A 7,165-nucleotide genomic window follows, 5' to 3' on the forward strand; every position below is an offset into this window, starting at 1 on the left:
CGGTATATACGGTTCAGAAGCGCCTTTGTGTTATTTTTCACAAATTAACTAACAAATGAACTTTTGAGCATAGGCTCCGTGTTGAAAACCGGTCCGTGACCTATAATGGTTTACCTTAATAAATTGTGACTTGGATGGTGTGTTGTATCATTGACACTCATACCACATCTTCTTATATCTATTAAGAAGATATGCGGACATCATTTCCATAGAAATACCAAACCGAGGACATAGCTCATAAGAGCACTGGTGCCAGGGTGAAGTAGTTGTTTTTCTTTTAATATACCCTTGATATTTTCAGACACACCTTGGTGTAATTCTGAAAGTCTTAACATAGACTTTGATTTTCCTGCAGCATATATGGCATCCCCTATATAGAGCTAAACTCTATATTTCATATCCCTTGGCCCCACTGTGTCTGAATTGTAAGGTGTCACAATATCTAGTTAGTTCTGGAGTTTGGCAGTTTGTTAAGCATCAGAGACAATCTTGGGTAAATGTGATCGGTATATGTATTTGGTCGTGCTACATGAGAAAGGCTTTTTCTTATGGAAGAACAAATCACATCACTAACAATCGTTATTAATGAACTGACAGCAAGTTCAAATTCTGATTTTTCAGTAACTGTTTTACTTAATTCGATTTAAAGGGCTTGACCGTTAAATCACGTTATCAGAGGAAGACAAGACTTGCTACAGTTCATGCACAGGTCAATGTAACGCGCATGTCTTAATTCGATTACACGGCATATCAATTTTACCAGCTAAAGCACTCCTCACAATATTTTGAATGCACGGTCTGCTAGGAAGTAACTATATATATCTAAGGTCAGATTGTTGAGTTTATTTTACGCATAATTATTGTAAATACTTATCTCAATAATTTTTCAATTTCAACTGATTATTGATTAATTAATTTCAAATCGGTCACATTCAATTTGATAATTCATAAATTATTGGACAATTTACTAAAGCAAGGATTTATATATAGTATACAAATCTTTGTCTAAAGTTATTATAATACGAGCGAATTTATTTTAATTTATTTTTATGATTGTATAATAAATTTTTGATTCGCATAATTTCTAATTCCAGTTATATTGATATTTTTGTATCTTTTTATCGAGGTATTAAAATATGAAAACTAGGTTCCAGGTATTTCTATTCAATTTACATTTCGTAATGCAGATTAAAATGGTAATGTTCCATTATCAGGTATGTTTAACTATTATTTAATAATGGGGTTTCTTGTGAGACATTAACACCATCAAATGCAATAATTAATTTATGGTATCATTTATTGTTCTTTAGCGTGTTTAGGACAGCAGTAAATCGTAAATTATATTTCAAAGTTGAGCATCCGTTAAAAGAAACTAGTTGATAAAATTTGATACGGCAGCTACAGTAATGTCTTTATAACCGATTATTTTTCAGTCAGCCAAATTGCGTTGCACATACATGTATACAGCGACATATAATACAATATGTCTCTGATATTTATATTTAATATTTATTTCAAATAATATTCATTCATATTTTGAAGTAATGTCTTTATAACCGATTGTTTTTTCGGTTATAAATGCAAATTTCATTGCACACATTTTGATATTTATTTAGTGTATAAAATCAAGGATTTGTATAGTTGTATATTATTTTAATTATATTTGTTCATATTGACATTTATTGTAAGGTTTATGATGCCTGAGAAGTAAAGGCGTTAAAAGAGGTGATATAATTGGGGTAAAGAAAACGGCTTTAGCCACCTGTGAGGTCAAATAGCTACGCATCGGAAACAGAAACTGAAATTTGTTATCTAGGATTATTTCATTCATCAGCAGGATCATTTTTATGTATGTCAGTCAGAGAAGTGGCAGTATGCCTTATCTAAATACATCAATAAAAAAGGTACATCTTTTATTCTTTAATTTTAATGTAACTAATTCAGTACATGACATTTTTAGCTTTAGCATTGATTTGAGTAGTAACATTTCGAGCATAATAAGAAAACGATTCTAAATGGCGGATACTATATTGATCCGGATTGCTTTTTACTATGAGAGACCATACCACGAATAAGAATAAGATTGATTTAGTTAATTGGTTTCTTATCTATATATCTCACCACGATTAGAAAACATTTCAACATTGATTTATTTTATAATTACACTGAGAAGGTATAGTCCCGCAAGTCATTTTATATTCAGTGCATATTTTTAGTATGTGTATATATCACGAAGGAATTTTTACATTTTTCTCTTTTTATCACTCTGACCACAAGTATACCTAAATTTGATTTATTTTCACGCATCTTTATAAAAGAGAGATTCATTTCACTAATTTCAGAAACTAAATCTGCACTACTTAATATAAAGTATAAATATAAAAATAAATGGTATCTCGCAGGTATATAAAAATTCATCAACAAAATATCAATGATGATGCATTTTATATCAGATATTTATTTGACAACCAATTTTAATTAGGCAAGAGAGCAAAGAAGACTTGGAGCTAGCAGGGTTCAGGTCATAAGTTGGAAACGAGCTGTTTCGGTTAAGGAAAGCAATTTCACAGTCTTGTAATTGGGGACCAGTTGATTTAGATCTATGGATATTATTCATGTACCATGATCACAACAAATCATTCATGCCCTGTCTGTATTATGTATAAATAATGTGATCAAAACTAAGGTCTTGCACAAGGGTAAACCGTCATGACTCATAAACCTTTTTTGCGCACGTTTTAATCGTGCCCAGAAAAATAAAATGTTACATGTAATGGACAAGATAATCAATTGTTGATTTTCAAATATTTACATAAGCTGAAAATAGTATTGCCATGTGTTTGACGTTCAAGTCACGAATCTTTATTGGTTTTTTTTTTTTTTTTTTTTTTTTTTTTTTTTTTTTTTTTTTTTTTTTTTTTTTTTTTTTTTTTTTTTTTTTTTTTTTTTTTTTTTCGGGGTTTGTTTAAACTAGCTTTTATATTGGATTTTTCATATGAGTGGAACTAGTAGCTATTAATTCGGGATCCACTTGGGCATTTTTAACTTTAAAGTTTCCATTAGCCTCAAATTTTAGAAAATTGATCAGCAAGGCAAGATATTTTTACTACTATACTTGGAAAAAGGCTTCGTTGGTCTATGTCTGTCATATTTGTTTTTCGTAAACTGCTTTGTTATAAATTAGGCCGTTAGTTTTCTCGATTGAAATGTTTTATATTTTCCATGTCGGGACCTCTAATAGCAGACTATATGGTATGGGTTTTTTCTCATTGTTGAAAGCCGTAAGGTTGACTATATTTGCTTACATTTACTTCATTTGTACTTTCAAGTGGATAGTTGTCTCACTGGCAATTATAATCTTTTAATTAACACTAATAACGATTAGAGCAGAAATAGTATACACTTCTGCAAGTTACGTTTACAAACTGTATTACCAGATGCGTAGATCTCTGATAAATTATCGTCTGAAAATTGTTGATATAAAAATTTACAACTTAAGCGAGTTTTTGTCTGGGTTAATAGTTTTCTTTAATCTTATGTATATCATTACAGAGGTCAAGAACAGTTCAAATTAGTTAGGTGATGCATTGATTTTATTGCTTTTGTAGTATAGATATTAAAGTTGCGTATATCCCAGACTATAAAATTGCTAATTAGTACGATTTTGTTATCTGAAAGAGAAACAACGTAATTGTGTTAAATACTGTGAACAGTTATACATGGAATTTTATGTATATACGTTTATTAGAGAATACTAGTTTTTTGTAAGCAGTCATAAATGATTTGGCATAATAATTGTTGTCGAACGCCATACTAATGATATGCAATAAAACAAAAACAAAACAAAACAAAACAAAACAAAACAAAAACAAACAAAACAAAAACAAAACAATAAACAAAAATAAAATTAAACAAACAAAACAAAATATTACACGATAAAAGTTTTAATGCCGTATTGACGAGCGCCCCTAAGACGGCTTATTCTCCATCGGCTATTTTTAGAGTCAAATTTTTGGGGGGTCTTAACTGCACCTCAGTTTTAAAAGTTTTTGTCTAGGCAACACGATTCATTAACTAGTTTGAATTGACTCTGAACATGCTTTCAGTAACTGCGAGTACTCTTAGGTGGGTGTCTTTAGTCTATTTGTTAGTTGTGTATTGTGTTTTGTGTCTAGCTAATGAGTTAAACCTACCTCAACTTTGTTTCATTTTGCGTTGTTAACCAATGTCCCCGGTTACGGTAGGGATAAATTCTCACAAACTTGTAGTGTGTCGCAGTCTTTTATACTTGTTGTACGTTTAAATTGATTTATACTAAAATATGGCTTTGTTTTCTTGTTTGCCGGGACCCTTTGTTGCTATTATACTGTATGGACTATGTTTATTGGTGAATGCTGTAAGGTGGTATATAGCTGTTTACGACCACGCTATTAAGTTTAAAAATAGTTCATGTCAGATCTTCTAGTTTATTTTCTGATAGTAAAAGTAGAATTCAGCCAATGGTAATATAAAAAGTATCAACCATATATCTGATTACAAACATACATATAACAGTTGGCAAGTCAAATATTTTTTATCTGTTATCATATCAATTTTATTTATTTTTCTATATTGTAAATTACCAATCTAGAGCTGATTATTGATTGATTGTCAATTTAAGATATTTCATGTTTCCAAAAGCGTGCTTGGAAAGTGGGATTTTCAATCACCAAAACTTCGTTGTTGCTCGGAAGTTTGTAGTTACTTATTTTTGTGTTCTCTTATACATTTTCGTATCACAATTTTTTAGCAAGGTCAAAGTGTTATGGGGCACTTTAAGTAAAGAGATAAACTAATCGTATGCTCATTTTTGAAGGGCCCTGCAATATTAAGTAATCCACTAAAATGAACATGACATCGGACAACCGTTCTATACGATAGGTCCTAACTTATAAGTGATTTGATTTTCTCCAAGATTTGTTACCTTAGTCAAATTTGCTTTGTTCAAATGTTACCACGATTGCAATACAAGCACAAGATTCCAAATAAGTGATTGAACCAAACTACAGTGAGAAGGAATATGTTATTTGTCAGATTTGAAAGCTATCTAATTTTATACAAGTTACAATTTTAATTTATGCTATTATCTATTTTCATCTATTTATTGTCTATCAAACGGCGAAGTAGGTTATTGGCTTCGGGAATCTGTTAGCTAGTAGTTACTGCGGTCAGATTCTTGTTATTACACAATATAACAGTCAGAGTTATCTGTTATATCGACTCTCAATGTATGGTACTGGTTGGCGGTAACAAGTTCCAAAACATTCTTTGTGAAATCAGTGTTTTTGAACTTGTTTAGTGGCGGACTTTATAGGCTGCACCAGTACCGATGAACTTGATTTATCACTGTATTATTATTTCATTTAGAACATTAATCCAGGTTATCTTTATTTTCACCTCAAACGAAATTTCTCATGTTGATTTTGGACATCTGTTGCCAGGGTTCAATTCAGCACCCCATTATTTCAAAATTTTCATTTCATTTTAGTTTTTATTTGAATTTTGAATTTTATTTATCTATTTTATTTGCATTTTATTTACGGTTGCCCAAAGACCCTTTGTTTGTGGGTTGGTAACCGACAGAAGCCATGATCTTACTTCGCCAATAAAATATATTTTGACTTTAATAACGTCTTCTCTCTTATAATTCGATTTAAAGGGCTTGACCGTTAAATCACGTTATCAGAGGAAGACAAGACTTGCTACAGTTCATGCACAGGTCAATGTAACGCGCATGTCTTAATTCGATTACACGGCATATCAATTTTACCAGCTAAAGCACTCCTCACAATATTTTGAATGCACGGTCTGCTAGGAAGTAACTATATATATCTAAGGTCAGATTGTTGAGTTTATTTTACGCATAATTATTGTAAACCCACCCATCCCTCCTCTTATATTTTTTCGATACTGCTGTTTTATGTCTTATTTTACAGATTTCTGCTTGTTTTTAACCTCAACATAGAACTCCTGTCACGGCTTCTGGATTTACAACTCTTCGCCAGTCTATAAACACAATTAACCACATTATGCCGTCCATCTGACGAGTGATAACGGATTAACAGTCATAGTGAATCGATAAATAATGTTATGACAGTCTTTTAGAAGAGTTCATCACTAGGGCGGACTTTATAGGCTGCACCAGTACCGATGAACTTGATTTATCACTGTATTATTATTTCATTTAGAACATTAATCCAGGTTATCTTTATTTTCACCTCAAACGAAATTTCTCATGTTGATTTTGGACATCTGTTGCCAGGGTTCAATTCAGCACCCCATTATTTCAAAATTTTCATTTCATTTTAGTTTTTATTTGAATTTTGAATTTTATTTATCTATTTTATTTGCATTTTATTTACGGTTGCCCAAAGACCCTTTGTTTGTGGGTTGGTAACCGACAGAAGCCATGATCTTACTTCGCCAATAAAATATATTTTGACTTTAATAACGTCTTCTCTCTTATAATTGCACAGGTGTTGACCTCAATAAGTACATTTGCTTGGTTATGCATGGATAAATGATTACTCTCATTAATTAGCACAGCACACCTTAAAAGACTGTCAACACGTTTAAAGGACTCAGTTTTGTGTAGTTTTCTGGGTTTTTTTAAGGTTTTTCTTTTACACAAAAACCCTGTTTTCCTATCCAAACTACGAGATCGTATACAAGTGTCAGGTTGTGAGGATACATGTCGATCAGTGTGATCACATACAGTATATGGATTTCTGTTGTTTCTATTTCAAAGTTCCCCAAGGGTGACTTGGGAAACGAAATATGATCACTTGGTCTTCTCTCGACCGGCAGTTAAACGAAGTGGGACGACCGTTTGGCTGTGCAGGATGTATCAAGTTCGCAATCACGTCCGGTCAGAATGGGGACGTTTAATCCGATGCCTCGTGTAAAGGGAGTGCCACGTTCTCTGCACGTTAAAAACCCTTGCAACAACTCTTTGAGGGGTCCGTAGGTGGCCTGTTGCAACGGCAAATTCTGTCCCAATCCAATATACCATCATTTTCCAGTGGCAGTCTAAATTTTCCCGACCAATTCCCGAATGACCTCTATTATGACAAAACCTACCTATTGTTTTTATTATTAACTTGTTCTCGTCCTGAAGATGCACGAA

At 32.2% G+C, this 7,165-nt stretch overlaps 1 long non-coding RNA gene across 1 annotated transcript; it reads left to right on the top strand.

The window, feature by feature from the left end:
- Positions 1-633: 633 nt before the first annotated feature.
- On the top strand, positions 634-6,490 carry LOC139481872 (uncharacterized). The gene is made up of 2 exons (XR_011654719.1): positions 634-1,904; positions 5,976-6,490. It is a non-coding gene; the product is annotated as an uncharacterized lncRNA (long non-coding RNA).
- Positions 6,491-7,165: the final 675 nt, after the last annotated feature.

This window comes from Mytilus edulis, chromosome 7 (genome assembly GCF_963676685.1).
Source record: "Mytilus edulis chromosome 7, xbMytEdul2.2, whole genome shotgun sequence".
Classification (NCBI taxonomy): Eukaryota; Metazoa; Mollusca; class Bivalvia; order Mytilida; family Mytilidae; genus Mytilus; species Mytilus edulis.